This window comes from Eucalyptus grandis, chromosome 2 (assembly GCF_016545825.1).
Source record: "Eucalyptus grandis isolate ANBG69807.140 chromosome 2, ASM1654582v1, whole genome shotgun sequence".
Taxonomy (NCBI): domain Eukaryota; kingdom Viridiplantae; phylum Streptophyta; class Magnoliopsida; order Myrtales; family Myrtaceae; genus Eucalyptus; species Eucalyptus grandis.
Genome location: NC_052613.1, coordinates 32,423,193 through 32,441,631, shown reverse-complemented (window position 1 = coordinate 32,441,631; position 18,439 = coordinate 32,423,193). Strand labels below are relative to the sequence as shown.

Here is an 18,439-nt window from a genome sequence, read left to right as displayed (position 1 = left end):
TTTTGCACGCAAATGAAAGAGGAGCTTTGCACCTCGAGTTTGTCATCGACCTATATTGCGGACGAATTTTGGAAATATAATGGAATTTCTTTTCTTATCGATCATCTAGTTCTTTTGTCATAATATTACTAAATTGTGTACCTATACTCTGTTATTTTCCCCTTTTAGATATGTGCGTTGTAAGGCCGACTTTTGAGTTAAATTCAGCAAAATTTGGCAAAGGTCAGGCTTTGATATCAAGTGGCAGTGAAATCATCCAGGTTGATTTGTCTCAAATGCTTATTGCTTTTGGTATTTAAGTGACTACATTGAACCCTCCCACTATGTTTCCCATTGCCATTAGTACACTTGTTTGTGGGATTGTTCTTTCATGAGGAGAATACTAGTGTTTGTGAAAGAATAATGTCCTAGATTGCGTGATCATTATCATTTCCAGCAAACTGCCAATGTTGCCTAAGGGTGATCGATTCACAGTCCAGTCTAGTCTCACCTAGGAATTGGGAACTGAACAGGGAGGATCGCTTCCCACTATTTGGACAGGGGGCCGGATGGACTGGACCGGTTGGTCCAGTCTAATGGAACTTGCCACTTAGCCAAAAAAAAAAAAAAAAAAATACTAGAGTTGTTACTATTGTAGGGTTTATTACTATTTTTAAGAACATAAGAAAATATTTATAAAAAAAAAAAAAAGAGTTGGTCCAGTTTAATTCTCCCTCAAAACCGGGAACAAGACCAAAAATCAATGGTTCCGTTTTTATGAAATCGAAAACCGGACCGACACCCTCGAGAACCAGACCAAATTGGCCAGTTCAATCCGGTCTAGGCGATTCTAGGTTCGATCGATCTAATATGCTCACCTCTAGTGTTGCCTAGTACATAGATTAGTTTCTATTAACTTGTGCTCTTGTAAAGAGTTGAGGGACAAAATCATTCATGGAATCATAAATCAACTCAAAATGTTTCAAAAAGAATTCACACATAAATCAAACCGTCGACTATTACAAAATAGGACCGGACTAAATCAAATCTGGATCCAACCACAAAATGATGTATCATGATCACTTTATTCTAGTCAATTTGCAAATGTTTGTTGGATCTTTTAGGTTAAAAACTCTTCTTGCTATGAGGAGAATTTTGGTGATTGCGAAAGAAGAATGTCCTAGATTGCGTGTTCATTATCGTTTCCAACAAACTACCAATACATATTATTTTCAATTAGCTTGTGCTCTTGTAAAGAGTTGAGGAACAAAATCATTCACGAAACTATCTGTCAACTCAAAATGTCTTAACAAGAATTCACACATCAATCCAACTGCCGACTATTACAAAATAGGACCAGACTAAATCAAATCCAAATCCGACCACGAAATAATGAATCGTAACCATTTTATTATTGTCAATTTGCAAATCTTTGTTGGATCTTTCGAGTTAAAATACTTTTCTCACTATGAAAAATGCCAGTGCTAGAGAAACTCCATACATATAAATTTAGTGACTAATCCTCTTATGATCTTGGGGACTCGACATAATGGGAATTCGTTAATAACAGTTTTTTTTGGGTTGGGGGGAGGAGATGACGAGGTGTTAAGAGTAGTTCATGTGCTTAGCTTGACTCTTTCGTTGACTTAGGTATATGTTGGTGTTTTGAATCGAATCTTGAGGAGACGAAATGAGCCCTGGGGTGAAGTTCTTGGAAATTTATTGTGGAGAAGGACAGATGCTGAAAGGAGTTGATAGGGATCATTATTATAATATCTTGATTGGGCGAATTTGGGAATTTCGACCCCAATTGAGTAATTATGAGTTGGGAAAAAATTATAAAATCTTTTGGGACTTGAAAATTGCAGCCCATTTCTTCTTCTTCTTTTTTTGCGTAAAGTGTCATATAAAAAAAAGAGGGGTTATTTTAAATATAATTAATTTCAGAAACAGCCGGTTATATATTCGATTAGCAAATTTAATGGTTTGAAAATTTAGTTCTTCATTTGGTTTCTTCGTAGTAGGTATCTTGAAATATTTATTAATAAATTCCTATAATGAAACCTTTAAATTAAAGAGGATGTATAATAAAGTTAAAAATTGAAAAGAGACAATCCATTGGCGAAAAGGTATTTGCTTTTGGCATTATTGTATTTGGGGGGAACGAAAGGAACTTGCCTTTTGCCAAGTCGTGAATCACGAGTGCGCCTTTATAGATGGCTAAATGAGGCCACCTATTAGGAATTGTTTGAATATGGATTTGAAGACAACGCACTTGCCACATCTTAAATATGCAAACCATAACCATGAGGGTTGCCTCCCACATAAAAATGAGGAGATGTAGAGTTTGATTTCTCACCTTTTCGAGAGGGGTTGGAGGTGAGGACGTTTAGTTTCAGGTATAAGGTATGACGCCCACGCTCTACAAAGAGGCAGCACGAAAGTTTAAGATTAAGTCAAGAGTTAGAGTAAAATAGACCAACAATAAATATATATATATATATATATATATATATATATATATATATGCAAACCATGATTCCGGCGATTTCCCTTAGCAATATCACTATGACTACAACCTTGCAAAAGGTCTAAGGAAAAGGAATATGCTAGAGAGCAAGCAAATTATCAAGAATGTCGTGGATTACAAAACGTGAAATTATTATATATCATTGGAGAGCATCAAGTTTAAGATAGGATTGAGTGATCCAAGCATCTTTGTGCAATCATCAAAAGTATAATTGGAACTATTGTGCCTATGAGTAAATAATTCACTAATGCACAACCCTGGCAAAGAAAATAATCAAAGACTTTTCTAGTCACACATTATCGAGAGACCCAATTTCTCAAGTATATACTGTCTACTTTTTGTCTTTAGAGAAACATGGTGTGAAAATATTGAAGTGAATGCTCTCCCGGACACCAATTTATGCATTTACATTCTGGCTCAAATATTTTGCCAATTTTACCTTTATTGTTAAGAATTTGTTTAAAAACCCAGCATTTGAGAGACCAACATGTCATTAATCTTTCATGGTCTGATAATGCTCTCCTGGATGGATTAAGTCTAATTGCACGTGATGGATAGGGAAAGGAAACCGAGGGACCAATATTTTCATGAATATATCAATTTATCCATTAAATATTAAGCATCAATTTATATCTGTATTTTTATAAGAAAACGGAGATCCTCCTTTTAAACGTAATAATCTGTCTATTTTACTTATTCCTATGTTTAATGTAGATATAACATTACAATAATTTGAATGTGATAATTAAAATTTTGAGTAAGATATTCGTAGTTACAAATCTAATAACTTAATAAATCTTTTAATCATTAAAATATATACTTTCTCACTTTTCTAATCACTTTGAATTTTTAATCATGAGCATTGTCTCTTTTTTTCTTTGGCACATGCATAAGCTTGTGATTGTATTAACTATCACGTTAATAGCACTCCATCCATTTATGCAAGATAGACACAAAAAAGGAGAGAGCTTCGACCGGGAACGTGAACTCAACACCCACGAAATTTCATGCTCAATCCCTCACGTTCTCGCACGTTATTGCACATGTTCAATTGTCAAACATTCAAAAGAAAGACCAAGAGACGACGTTCTCGCACATGTTCAATTGTTAAACATTCAAAAGAAAGACCAAGAGACGATGATGTCAGAACGAGTTTGCTACCTCTCTCTCTCTCCCTCTCAACAGCGATTCCGAGAGTCAAGATCCGACTTTTGACCTTATCCATCAAGCCTCGGAAGTCGTCCGAGCAATTTCCCAAACGACTTTTTCCTCAGACTTTTCAAAGGCAGCACGGCTTGAATACGTTTCTCGGTCAATCCTTCATTTTCATTCTCATTCCCTCGTCTACCTTCCTCTCATCTCCTCTCCTCTCCTCTCTCTGCCTGACTTCCCCAGCAGAGTTGATATATTCGATGCTGGTTATGGTCGTCGTAAACAGATAAACAAAAGATGGAAACGTCAGAGTGCAAATCAACACCTAATACACGTCGAATCGCACTCCTATATCTATATATGGCAACAAACTTTACCAAGAATTCCAGGGCACGCGCAAAGCTTCTGGCTTGATTCAGTTACGATACGGTTCTTGGCCTTCAAAAAGGAAACCGCTTTTACCTCCCTTCGCTGGCCGGGCGATCGTTTCGACGCGGATTTGTTTCGCTGATTCGGATAAGGAACTTCATAGCCTCGATCGAGACGTCGCAACCGACCCCACGCGTTTTGGCTTTACTGTCAACCGCAACAAAGGGATAGAGAGGGTGGGTGGGTGCCACAATTTTCACCAGAAGCAATAGTTGTGAAAAACAGGGGTTTTCAGAGAGATAGGAAGAGACAGGAATTGCGGGTGTGAATCGAATCTACGAAGGAGGTGAAATCGGACTTGCTCGAGAGGAAGGGAGGAAGGGAGAGAGCATGGGGGGTTGCTTGGGTTTCTTTTCGGATGTGAAAGGAGGTCAACAAGCGGTCGGGGGGACCCAACAGGGCCCCATGGGAGGATTAGGAGTCGGCGGAGGAGGAGGAGGAGGCAACAACGGCGGTCCCAACGACGCAGTTGACCACTTCTTCCGAGCTCGCGGTCAACCCGCTCTCTTCTCTCAAATTGAGGTTTGTACCTGTCGCCTGCCCATGTAATCATGCATCCGCGCTTTTTTCGCTGCAGAATCTTTTTTTTCTTTTTTGCATTGCGATGTTGTCACTTGTCGGTATTTTACTCTTGTCGTTTCGCGCGAACCGATGATGTGACCAGAAAAAAACCTGTCTTTCGGAGGATGGTTCGCAGAAAAACAGAGAAGCATTCTTCACAATGTGGATTCTACTCAAACCTCGCTATCTGAACGACATAATGTTAAATTTTGCGCGTGATCTAAAGAAAACATGGTCGTCTAATTGGAGTTTTCTTCTTGTATTCCTCATCAGACTTTACTTCAGTAAATCTGATTTGTTTTCTTTGAACCAAATTTTGGTCTGCTTCTTGAGCCGTGGCCTTTTGGAACTCATGCATTGCATGCTGCAACAAGTTTAATTGGGATTTTTAGTCAGTTTATTCAAAAGGGGCTGCTAAATTAAGACAAAAGTCTAACTAAGCCTAGGACTTATACACAATTACATTGTTCATTCTGCAGAAACAGCTCTTAACTATCTGAAATTGTGTCGCCTTATGAAATTTAAATTTGGCGTTGCTTATTAAGCGTAGCAGGGAGGGAGCTAGTACAAATTAAGCATATTAACTTTCCAGCAACAAACTTCTTGCATTGCATATGGTGTTCTACATGAGTATCAATCTTGAAATATAATGCCCACAGTTTGTATGATGTGCTGTTTTGTCTTTGCTGCAGTTATCCTTACTTGCTTCAAAATTAAGTGATCCAGACGTCATGACAAAGGTGAGAAACTTAGCATTTTCAGCAGACTTGGGTATATACCGGAGATGAACCACATGCTTACAATCACTGAAGAACCATCAAACCAATAGATAAATGACAACAAAATCATTCAAATTAATGCCTAAGAGAATTCACTGCAGCATCCAGCTCATTAAGCTCGCAAGGTTTACAAATAAACCACTCCAACAATACCCAAACATGTCCTAATAAGTAGCAAATCAAGTACACATTGTCTTCCAACCAAAAAAAAAAAAAAAAAGAGCACACATTGTCACCTTATCATCTAAACAACACTCACATGAGTCTTAAACTAGTATACATCATGAATAAAACGGTGATGTCAGCAAAATCCAGAACAAAATCAGAACATTAAAGGCCGAAATTCATGATTCTATCTAACTAATGGACTTGAAACACATCCTTCTGCGAGTGTATATCAGCTCAAGTGAAAATTGAAGTCAAATGAAGATCATCAATGCTTGTATAGCGGGCACATGTTCAATTTCAGCAAATTAAAGCATGACAACATGATTATCTTTCTTGAAAATTAACACGGATTCCTCATCTCAACTCGCACAACTAAGACAACACATAGACAAATCTTGGCGATTGTTGTTTGAACAACGAATGGATATGGACAACAGGCATCAACATGAATCAGCAAATTTAAGTCACAGACAACATTTATAACCATGACCACAACATGTTATGAACATACACAGCATTCATAGCCAAGAAATCAACATATTTTTTAACATGTACAGCAAGAACAACAATGAACCCAGTAAATTTGAGCCATGGACAGTAAGAATAGACATATTCAGCAAGCCCACAATGCAGTGGGTGTACAATTTCGACAAATAGCACATCTTGAATCAAATGTTGTGCAAGCTAATGATGAGAACTGAGATAAGCCACCATGTACTGGCACGTACATCGCAAGCATGACACAAACATTACTCCAACGCATCCATCACATGTGAAGTGGAGTCTCAACCAAGCCCAAAACAGAGCAGCAGTTAATGCGAAAGAAAAGCTACAACTCCAACACATGAACAATTTGCAGTTACAGACAATTTCTTTAGATTAAAACCTAGACAGTTATGCTTTGAACACCTCAAGTGCAAAAATAAATCCAAACGCTCTCAGTTTATAGGATGATTCAGCCACGCTCCCAAAGCAGTATTTAATTAACTGAGAATGAGTAAACAGAAGCACCAAGGGAAGGAGAACTCTAGGCCATCAAAGGATGAAGCATCCATTCGCCATATACAGTTAGTACCTTGAACAACATACAAATCACTCCTATACAATCTCAAATTGATCAATTGATTCATCATGGTCATCTGCAAGGCAAATTGTCGAATAGCTGGTGAGCATGAAGGGTGTGGCGTTATATAAACAGGAATTCCTATCAATTGGTGAGGAATGTAACATGAGAAACCCAGCTAAAAATTGCTAGAGAGGAACCGTCATCTCGGTCTGTGCGTTTTGTTCTTGTTTCGCTCAGTTCCTCAGCCCTCACGCGCACACCAAGCTTCAGAGAGTGCATTGTGGTTGTTGTTGTTGTGAATTCTCCTACAGACCGTGAAATCGTCAGCTTAAAAAGAATCTCCAATGCATTAGACAGGAGAGAAAGAAAGAGCATGAGAGAGAAGTTCAGTTGGTGGTGGTGATGAGCGTCAAATGCTCTGCTCCATCGCGGCCAAGGCTGCGGCAGCTAGCGACGGAGTTCTGATGGCAGCTGTTATTGATCGGAGATGGAAGACGATTATTACCACCACCCATCTTTCTCAGGCAGCTATGTCAAAAGACACTCGGCGACCAAGGAAAATTTGTGCAGAAGAGAGATTCTACCTGAAACTACCCGCGCTATAAGCGAGCAACATCCAGAAATCACTGAACATCTCTTCCTCGTGTGTCCCTGCACAAAGCAAAATTTGGGAAAACCCATCAATGAATATCAGAATCGACATTCGCGGACTGACCAACCAGGTTTTAGGCATGGCTAGCGAATCTTAAACACGCCTCGGTCTCGTTCGAACTCCTCTCCTCGTTACTCCGGCAGGTCTGGAAAGCCCGCAACAACTGTGTTCAGAGCTCAAAATCCAAACCCCCCCTGTTCATCATGGACTCAGCCCTTGGCGATGAATCGAAACAATTACCAGGTGGGCGACGGTAACTTCGTCGAGGACTCCAAAAAAGAAGCGATTTACCCCTGGTTTGGACAGTGCCAGCTCCTGGCGTGCTCAAACATCAAGGTCGATGGGTCGTTTGTCCCAGAAACAAGGGAAGGCGCCATAGCTTTTGTGCGCCACGACTGCCACGCAATGCTGACCCGACGGTTGTGCCCACTCGGTGACCGTCTCCTCGGCGATTCAAAGCTGAAGCAACGGCAATTCCTGCCCGAAACACCTCATAAGCCCCGGCGAAGTGAAGCTACGTGAACTGAAGTGGGAACTCGAGACTGATCAGTCTGATCTGGTAGCTGCAAATTTTTCTTACTTCTGCCAACATTCCCAGATGATCTTTCCAACCAAGGGATCGACTTTCTTTGGGGATCTTGAGGCGGCGATTGTGAAAACCTACGTCACCTTCAACTTGCATTGGGTTCATCCCAGTCCAAGGTACTCTCAAAGTGGCAAGCTCCCAGAGAATGACTCCAAACTAAAAATGTCACATCTGCACAATCCACGTAACATCGAATAAAGTTTTGTAGCTCCTACAGCTTAAGCTTATGAAAAGGAAGTGCTGTGGTTAACCATATCATCTCAAGCAGCGCGTATATAGAGCGAATAACATCAGTTATACAGCTCTTATAAAGCTCTTTTTCCCTGACAGTCACATCCAAGCAGAGTCTGATCAAATAAAGTTCCATCTTCTCAATTTTGTATGTCCTATTCTCCAGACATCAAAAGATACACATTCAATCGAAAAGAAACTTTGCTTAAGGTGCAACTTTTTTCTCTTTTCTATAGATAATATCGTGTAAGGTATCAGTGATAGGGTCAATCAGAAGGACATTATCCAAGTCCATCCAAATCCCAATATCGACAAAAAAGTAGGCCAGGAAGAATGCTTTCTAGCTTAAGCAATCAAAAACACAAGGCCTAATAGTATAATTACAACATATTATCACAGCAACGCTCATAAGTGAAATCATTTAGGCTTGACTATCGCAAAATCTAAGCAAGACAAGCTTAAGAAACTTAGTTTGGACAAAATAATTGAAGCTACCTCAGATATGCACAATTCACTTCTCATTCGACAGTTCATTACGGAGAACTTCCGGTGCCATCCACTCAGCCTTACACGACCAAAAACTTCACATTAGCAACAGCTCAAAATCTCAAGAAACATCAAAATGGTTTCTTTCAAATCCAAGTATAAAATAAAAATGGAAAACAAGACTCTCAGACTCTTAGGGCATTGTTTAGTAATGCTATGGCAAACTGTTTTCTAATTTCACAAATTGAATCACTATGTACATGCTTGTCCAACTGTTTAAGATTGCATTAGAGAAGAAGTCTAATTCTGAAATGACCAAAAATAAAGTTTCTAGTTGTTTTCTCTCTGTGTCCTCTTTTGTTGCTAATTGTCCATTTAACTTCACTAAAAGCTATTTGTAGAAACCATCCAAATGTCTTTACCTATTTCAATATAGTTGGATACCGTTCTCTCTCCATCCTTGAAAACTCTTCAAGAATGATTTTCAAGAAAGCTTCCAAATTTTATTGTTCTAGCAGTTGACTTGGATGACAAGAAAGTATTATGCTTCAAGCGTGACAACCCAAAGTCACAAACCTGCACAATGATAAATTTTAGTGAGGACGCAAACGACATTTTACTGCAGACTTTGATTGTCATTCACATCGAAATCACAGAGCACATTTCTGATGGAAATTGCATCGCATCAGCAAGTTTGGTAAATCAAGAATCATCCACATCAAGGTTCTGTACAAATGTAAGTTCATGTATGGCAGTGAAAAGAGAGAATGAGAAGTCAGAGTCTACAAGAAATAAAGTTAACATGTTATCCCATATTAAGCTAATACCAATCAATATTGAGCTTATCTGAGGTGCTCAAATTGTCAGGGAAAAGAGTATCCAAGAAAAAGAGAAAAAGGCCAAGCAAGATGTTAGTAGCACCTAGGAGATGGATGAATGATATGTACGCAAGAGAATAGCTTGATTTGCTATTTAAAGAAGTGAAAGAAAGAAAACGAAAGTGTCAGGCAACATTAATAAGTTTTATGCACTTTGACAATCGAGTTTTTGTCAACAAGAGGATTTGGTGATTTCAAATCTCAATGAAATATTGTCGGGAGGCTTGTGTGCAAGCAATTCATTCCCCTTGCCTGTAAAATTTCCATAAGCACTTAAATCGATTTCAGAAAAGGAAATCTCTATATCTCCAACACCAAAGAGAAGAGAGACCAATTATTTCATACCACATCAAGGGCCATTTTTATCCTGCGTTTCTCATCAATATGACAGGACGATGTATGATATTATACAAGTTTCCCCTGGAGAAGTAAACAAAATTAAAAATCAGACAGCAAAATGAGATTGTCGCACACCATCAAAATATTAACACCTTTAACAGTAGATAAATGAGCTGTATCCCCCTAACAATTGATGTCGTTCCCATACTACCAAGGTTTTTTAAGGTACAGAAAATTTTACCTTGGAAGAAACTCCATAATGATAGACAGATGAGGAGGATGAGCCGCAGCACCCATGAAAAGAACAACATTTGGATGACGCAGCCTACGGATCATCTGCACCTTGGAGCAGAAGAACAAGACATATGGTCAGTTAATTTCCTAGATATATTGGAAAGCATTTGTTGACTCATTGCTCTGATTAGTCCTCATTTCTTTCCTTGCTAAATAAGCAAATCAAGCAAACATATTAATCGTCGAACACAATTATTTCCATAGATGTGGACAGATCATGAAACCTATGAAAAGTACGACATTCTGATGACACTGTCTACGTATCATCAGCAACCTTGGCACAGAAGCAAAAAGCATGGTGCATAGTCATTTATCTTACAGTTGCTGGATAAATGGGTAAAGCATTTCTTTGTCCTCAGTTTTGTTCTTGCTCAAAATGCAAATTAATTACTGAACACACTAATTCATCAGCTTCCAAAATACATACAGATACACATAAACTAAACTGAACTTGTGATCCGTAAATATTTCTCTTTTGTTTTCAACTATCAGACTTTATGTGTCATTCGGATCTTATGTAAAGAACATTAATTTAATGTCTCAGCGTTATATAAATCACCAAAAAAAGCAGACTAAATCACCAATTCTATGCCAACATCAACAAAGCAACAGGAAAGCATATTGCCCCTTTTCTCCTGTAATATTTCTGACAATGCAGAATGCATGGCGTGATAAGGTAGTCTTATTGTGAAACTCATCTCTATTAAGCGCCCGTGCTAATTCTTTCCTTTACAATGTTCATCCAAGTTTTATTCTTTACAGGTTTTGAGTTCTCAATAAATCTGGAAGATTTTGTTCCCAAAAGAAAAAAGAACTGCAAGATAAAAAGCACAAATGAAAGACCTATTGATAGCTTACTTCTCGTCTGAACTTATCCAAAGCAGCACTTGAGAGATCCTGATCCAAAAATTTCCTCATAGCCACCTCCTTTTAAACAAGCAAGTCAAGCTAGATGTTAGACTCAGACATGCATTGCAATTTATCTTAGGTCTTACACATCATAGATTTTTAATATTAAAACACATCACCACCAAGTATTTTGCAAAAGGTAATGTCTAAATTGCAAAGTACCGATAATGAGTGCATAAAATTCTTCGGAGAATGTTAAAAACTGAAAAAGTCGTCTACTGCTTCTCTTTCCATTTCTTGATATTTAAGAGTATATAAAACCATAAGAACGACAAACCTAAACAACCCAGTGTTTAAAGTGCTTTTACCAAATGGGCGGGGTTTGATTGAGTCGCAGACTAACAAATTACAAAAAGACTTTGCAACAGCCTATTCATTGTGACTATTTGTACAAAAATCTTCAGTCTTCATAAAAAGGATTCAATTAAATCCAGAGAACTTGCAACTCTTCACCGAAGAGCCAAACATAGAAGCAGAATCTTGCCAGCACCTAATAACAGAATAGCAAGGGGGCCCAAAGTAAAATTTCCTTTTGCTTATCCAAAGTACAAAAGAGAGAGTAGCAAGACGAGGCCATGAATGAGCAACGAGGATTTAGTTATTATGGTTGGCACCAGTCCAACAAGTCATGTGCGTATGTCAAGGTACCGATTCTGGAGCTTTTTTTTTACCAACCCAGGTTGAAATGCCAGATTTTGATACTATATCTGATGTCACTATTACACAGTAGCTGCTTAGTCCAAAAATCTAAAACATTAGCACAAAGCAGGACACTGAATTAGTACTAACCGTCATCTCTTTTGACTAAAAGACTACTTGTGATTTTCAAGGAGGATCTCTTGCTTAAAAGCAGTCATATAAAAGGAGTCAACGGATATAATCTCATTCCATAAATTCAAACAAATGGAAGTCACAACCAAAAATAAAGGAACTCTTCAAGTAACTAACGCAATGCCAGTTCTTGATTTGCAAGAATTTAGAAATATTTGAAACTGACCTTGCCATTCCAGTAAGCATGATAGACCTCTCCATAAGAGCTTGTTTGGAAGACAATGAAATGGGGTAAAGTTTCTGACACAATAAACAGTAAATGCAATTCAATGCGGAAACGTTGCAGTACATCCTATAATAACTACTGCAATTATGCTTACATTCGGATTGCCATAGGAACTTTCTATTAGAAGGCATGCCCTTCTTGTTACAAGGCTAGCTAGCCATGAGCATATTAGGCAGTAAAATGGTGATAAAGCATATCTCATAATACTAGACAAATTTCATCAAAAATGCAGCAACAGGATCAACATATATGAATTCATGAGTCTTGCTCTCTGAGCTAATATGTGGACCTGCACTTAATCAAAGCAATACCTAGTCCAATCCTTTCACCAATGACCCAATGTTCCCATTGAATCTCATCACCAACATCAACATCATCACCTTTATTGGTATAACTATCAATTGATGCACTGGGCCCTTCTGAATTCTTCAACATGAAGTTTGTGTCCGTGAATCTGTCATTAGTGCGTCCATGAATCTGTCATTAGTGCACTTTTTCGGATCAGGAAAAGAAATTCCATGACCACCACACCCGCTCGAAAAATCTGCTACGCCATGTTGCAAATTCTCCAGAGTCCTAAGAGGGTCTTCCTTGATGCGGGATTTCAAGCGCTCTTCACAAGGCATCGTATTATATTGGCCTGTGCTACATCCCAACATCGGACTACTCTTACTGGAAGGATTTTAGTGACTACTCTCTTTGATCAACTGATTTGATTTGTTTGACGACTTGACGCCACTGCTCTCTTGAGCTGAATGATTAAAATAATTACTAACTTAAAGCTGTCCAGATTGACATCAGTTGTAGAGCTGCCAATGGATGATGACACATCATAAGCAATAGGTTCCCAATTGCTTCTTGGAAATAGACCTTCCTTAAAACCATATTCTTTCTTTCTTGCTACTTCGTTGAGAGAAAGTCGATTTGTTAGCATCGATGGGACAGGAGGCTGACCAGGAATGGAGTTATTTTTCTATCCCGGCATCTCATTGATTTTGTTTTCTGTGCTGTTTCCTAGGGCTTTAGGAAAGCCTGCCACTAAGAAAGGATAGGGATTTACAAAACGATTTGTGGGGTGCTTTGAACACAGCATAATAACAGCATTGATTCTCCTCGATGATGATGATGGCGGTTGTCCCGGTCTTCGGCATACCCTGCTTCGCCTTCCTTTTTATTTAGCTTTCAGTGACAAACCGACGACCGAGCGATCCGATCATTTTTCTGGGTGGCGGGGACGGGGGACGGACGGTTCGATCACTTGGACGCGCCGATCTCCTCGGACCACAGAACCGTCCACCAGCTCTGCCGGTACTCTCTCGGGGGCGTCTCTGTCCAAAAAATCGCCGATACTCTCAAAACACCACGGCCAATCCAAACGCTGCCGGTCGACAGTTACACCGCACATTCTCTTTTTTTCTTCTCATTTTCTCGCGAAAGTAAACAACGAGAAACTCTCATTTTCTCATCTCTCTCTCTCTCTCTCTCCGTGCCTCTCTGCGCACAGGTGAGAGAACAGAGGAGGACGAGGGAGAAGAAGAAGAAGTCGGGACCTCATCGGCGTCAAGCCGCGCGGGGGGCCCTTAGACTTTCGAATTTGCTGTGTTCTGATTCTGAAGCAAATTTTATATATTCTCAGACTACTTCTTAATGAGAATTTCATTAATTTCATCTAGGATTGCATCTGCATCGAAAATTTCACCTAGGATTGCTTTTAAGGGAATTGAAGTAGATTGCATTACATTTGAATAGCATCAATTAGATTCTTATTTCCATATATCATAGTTCATTTTACAGAAATAATTCATTTAGTATTCATATAGTACCTCACGTTTTTATATTTGTTCTTTTTTTTTATTAAGCAGTAGTTAATTTTGAAGATTTTATATTGAGTTTCCATTTATAACTCACAAGAGTCCTGTCATGAGCATTAATAACAAGGTTTCATAATTTTTTACCCATACGGCTTGGGTTCTTTATTTTTCCCGCACCTTTTATTTACTATAATGGTTAATATTTATTATTGGTTGCTTGTTTATTTTTTACTGCTCGAGCACTATGCATTATCAACTTCCCATATTAGATGATTTAGGAAAACAAAAAATGAAAATACTACTTGCAAAAAAATTTATGAAAGGTATTGGAAGGGTATTAAATTAATGTGGCGTACTCAAGTCCCAAGACATGTGAATCTTTGGTTCCTACGCTCTCGCATCTTACCCAACTTTCTAACTGGCTTCTAGGTTAGTAGTGATTCTTTAGCCTGATCTTGAATAAATGATTAATTAGAAAAATTAAGTTACGTTAGTATGACTTGTAAGGGTACGTGCTAGGCATAGGCCCTATCTATCAAGAGAAATCATTCTTCATTTAGCAATCCAGCAAATTTCCGCAAACTTATTTAATATCACCCTCAGGAAGGTCACGGGAATTTATACTTAAAGTGCAACTTAATTCTATACTAGCAAATGTTCGTGTGTTATGCGAGAAAGAACTTCAAAATTCAATACAATAAATGTAAAGCGAGATTTGCAGTATAGTATTATTAATATAAATTTCATTAAAAAAAGTTAGAAGCAAATGAACAGAAATGATGAGATGATAAATATCACGTGAGAATGCCGAGGATTGCTACCACATATTGCCATTAAATAGCACCTCATGGTCCTCTCTTGTTGCTACGACCGTGCATTGGTTACAACACCGAAATATATTTTGGCACGAAAAGCTTCTGTCAACACTTCTTTTAAAATACAAGATCAAAATATAATACAAGAACCTTAAATCCATTACGCAAAATGAAGATAATCACCTGACCCGCATGCCCTCGCATCTCTAAAGCAACAATTTAAGTAAAATTTTAAAGTAGGCAATACTTACGTCATCATTATTATTTAGGACAGTCCCAATGTTGTAGTAGAAATACAATTCAAATAAAGATGCGACAGGAAACAAACCTCAAAAGGGGATGAGAGGAAGTGAGCATGATGTCGATCAAACCGGTGCACTCTTCTACCACCTCTTGAGGAATTGTATAACCAAATTTCCAAACACTGATAAAATTTCAAGAGGAGATTTGCTAATAGGCTCATATATATAACGAAAAGATTTTGTAGGTTTTCATTGTGATTTTCTTGTGCTTCTTTTTATGAGTACAGCCCATTGAAAAGTTATCTAGTACACACTACTGATGTTTCAACTCTATTGTAATCCATGCTTTTTTCCCTTCTTAATTTAGATCTTGCCAAAACTTTAATGTCATTCCATTAAAGTTCTGGACTATTCTAAATATGGACTTACCAACTATCCACGCGAGTGGCCATGGACACAAAACTATTTACACGTTTTTTGTTGTATTCGAATAGGTGAACTTTATTTCTGATTTGGAAATCCCCTAATGCCCTGATCAACTGCGCCAACTTTAACAGTTATATTAAAAATAAAAGACGCAGATCATAGAGAAAAGGTTAGTGAATTGAGCATTAACATTTTTTTTTTTTCATTTTCAAGGATCTATTTCAAAATTAAGACTAGATTGAAAATCGTTGATAAATTGAATGAATAGAAGTGACAACCACATGTAATCCTCCTTTGTCTCTCGTCAAATACGAAGTTTAAAATTTACAAGTTATGACTATGTGGCTCGGCACAAAAGCTAATAGGCCCACGAATTATGTTTCATTATGAGCCCAAATTAAGATTTTAGTACAAATAACTCATGGAACCGTAGAGGCCCAAAACAGAATTGCATGTACAGTAGTTCCATGTCTTAGGCTCCGTTTGGTTCAACCTTGGGGAAATGCCTGTATCTTTGAGAGAATGAGCATTTTGGGAAGGGAAGTGTGTTTTTTTTTTTTTTTTTTTTTTTTTTGTAAGTCATATTCTATTCCTACTCTAACTCTTACTCTCAAACTTTTGTCATGTCTCCTTGCGGGGCATGGGAGTCGAAATCCACTCCTGAAATTAATTCATCCCCACCCCAACTCCCCCGAGAATGTGAGGATTCGAACCCCCCACCTCCTCATTCCATGGTGGAAGGGTAGCCACCGGAGCAAACCCCGTGGTTAAAGGAAGTGTGTTTGGAAACTAATTTTTTGTGTATGTTTTGCAAAGCTATTTCAAAGTGAAAAGAAAAATGAAAAAAATAAAAGAAAAGGGAGGAGGAGATGCAAGTTGCCGGGGCGGTGATGCTGGTGTTGGTGGCGATGACGCCGGTGGCGTGGTGGTGGCGGCTGGTGGTGGTGGGGGCGGGGCATAAGGTCGCCGACCTCGGGCAACCAAGGCGTCGCGGGCCAGGCGACACTTGAGGTTGCGCGGCCTCCGGCGACGCCACTCGAGGCCGTCATGACCTAGGCGACGCCGCCCAAGGCCGTGCGGCCTCGGGTCCGACCTAGGCGGCATCACCCGAGGTCGCGCGACCTGGCAACGCCGCCTAGGTCGCGCGAACCTAGACTTGGCTGCCGATGAGGCCCGAGGTGGCGCCGCTCGAGGTCGGGCGACCTCGGGCAGCCTCGTTGGCAGCCAAATCTGGCCGCCGGCGGTTGAGGTGCGAGAAGATGATCGGTTTTAAAAAAAAAAAAAAAAAAACAAAAGTCAACGGATAAACATTAGAGGTGGACTTGCATTTCCGAAATGCTGAAAGTTCAAAGCAGTTCGGACTACTTTGGGATTTCAACATTCCAAATGCTAGCATTTTGCCAAGTAGCTTTCAAATGCTGAACCAAACACTCTTAATTTTTTCCAAGGGGCTTTGGGGCTCAAAATTTCACACGTATTATTTTTCTCAAATTTTTTAAAAGTTTTCTAACATTTTCCACCCAAACTTTATTTTTCTCCATTTCATTCTTTTCCCAAACATTGAAGGTGTAACAATATCATCTCGGTTTAATCTTTGCCAATTAAAACATGACCTCCTCTTTTAAGAATCATTTTTTTTTTTTATGACCGAGGAACCATTGGAAATCACGCTTTGGGGATCACACGACCCTTCGGTACTCAATAGCACCGTCAGGCCTCGTCGCAAGCCACTATTTAGACGTAAAATCTCAGGGGGCTGGCCTAGTAATTCACCCATGGGACCCCCACTTAAGTTATGAAATGCAACGAGAGGATTCGAACTCTCAACTTCGGCGATGAGGGAGAGCACTCACGCCATTTGCGCTGTCCATGGGTGGGTCTCTTTTAAGAATCATTGATTATTCTATTTATCAAAAATGTCAAATATGGCACTTTCTTAATATGTGCACTCAATAAAGAAATGGGGAGAAAGAAATAATATAGCGCAATCGTATGAAAAAGAACACATATAATGTCATTCGAATAATGAACATTAAGATTATGAACTAACACTCTATTAATATATACGTCATCTCTCTTGTTAATATCCTCAAAATCGTCTTGAATGATAATCAGAGTCGCATCCCGCATCCACATATAACACTTAACAGCATTCGCATGAATCTCCTCAATTTTTAGAATTTAGAAACTCAATCCACCACAACCGTTTGAAATATCGTAGAACTGTTTCGGCCTTTTACCATGCTTCCAATATCAAATTGCTTATATCTATTGAAAGAGGCTCGGTTCGGAAAGTGCTGTTCATCGAACCCAACTCGTGGAGGACTCGACTCAACCTCTTCTTTTCTCTGTGTCATCGATCCCGATTTGATGGATTCCCCTCTTCCTAGCTCTGTATTCGATTGGAATACTCTGAGGAAAGACGGGATTCAGGTGAAAAAAGGGTTAGGTTTTGAGTGTTTAGGATGGACCAGAATGGATTTAAGAGAAAGGTTGGATTTTGAGGAAGATCGAAGTGAAAGGGAAGTGAATCTTGCCTTTGATTTGAAGAAATTCGAAATAAAATGGAGTGGATGATGAAAATTTGAGTGAATGAAGGTTCGACGTGAGTGAGATTCGTGGATTTAGAGAGACAAATCGTGGTTTTACAAATAATTATTAAAGAATATGCAGCAAATAAAAGTTAACCTAAAATCATTCAAAAATCATCTTTTTTATTTGACCCAAGGACTTAATAAAACTACCCGCTATTTATTACTGGTGTCGACAAACTCAACCACGAGATATTGTTATGCTTAGCGCGAGATTGTTGAATTAAATTTTAAGACAAGCTAGTAGCGTTGTTGTTGTCAAACTTACTGGGAACATTTTTTTTTTAACAGTCAGTTGATGTTTTATCCATGAAACTTGAGCACAATAACTACTCCTAGCAATAAATTTGCCTTCCGTAATCAATGTAGTCATTGAAATTCATTGAGATTTGTGCACTAAAAATCATAAAATTTTTAAGTACAAATTCTCAAAAAACACAATTAACTCCTAAATTTTG

The 18,439-nt window shown here is 38.8% G+C and overlaps 1 pseudogene; it reads right to left on the bottom strand.

Annotated features, from left to right (window-relative positions):
- Positions 1–6,624: 6,624 nt before the first annotated feature.
- Positions 6,625–13,501, bottom strand: LOC108956456 (annotated as a pseudogene).
- Between the last annotated feature and the right edge of the window lie 4,938 nt (positions 13,502–18,439).